Consider the following 653-nt stretch of genomic DNA (forward strand, 5'->3'; position numbering starts at 1 on the left):
CAAGGCCACCCCAGGACTACATACTGAATTCCAGGTGAGCCTGGAATAGAGCAAGACCCTATATCGAAAAATCAAAAACAAAAAGGGGGGATAATAAGCCAGGCATGGTGGTACCCACTATAGTCACAACATTTCCTAAGCTGGAGCAAGAAGATTTTCAGCTCAAGGTCAGCTTGGGCTATAAAGTAAGATTCAAGCCAGTTTGGAAACATAGAAAGAACTGTATCAATATAATAGATAAACCATATTGTATGGAAGGAGAGAATGAGAAATTGGCACTCCCAATGACAAGCATGGAAGAAGCCCTCAGGGCTAACAACACACATATGATGAAGGTATAAGTAAATAAAGTAAGAAACAAATGTAGCACCGACCTGTTATGACTTTGTCACCCTCCCCCCATTAGTGCTGGAATTCTACTCCCCAGTGCTTGTGCAAAAGATTTTACTTAGACATAGGTAGTATAGTGATCAACAAATGGAGAAGTTGAATTAATTACTGTTCTCATTATGGGGACAAACATACCTTACAAAAGCAGCCTAAAGGAAAAAGGACTTATTTGGGCTCACAGTTTTGGTCCATGATAGCAGGGAAGGTTTGGCAGAACTCCAGGTAGTGGGTGGGTGGAAGGAAGGCATGGAGGAATTCCTGAT

At 41.7% G+C, this 653-nt stretch overlaps 1 pseudogene; it reads left to right on the top strand.

The window, feature by feature from the left end:
- The first annotated feature begins 244 nt into the window (after window positions 1-244).
- On the top strand, window positions 245-389 carry LOC123453949 (annotated as a pseudogene).
- The last annotated feature ends 264 nt before the right edge of the window (window positions 390-653 follow it).

Source organism: Jaculus jaculus, chromosome 12 (genome assembly GCF_020740685.1).
Source record: "Jaculus jaculus isolate mJacJac1 chromosome 12, mJacJac1.mat.Y.cur, whole genome shotgun sequence".
NCBI lineage: Eukaryota > Metazoa > Chordata > Mammalia > Rodentia > Dipodidae > Jaculus > Jaculus jaculus.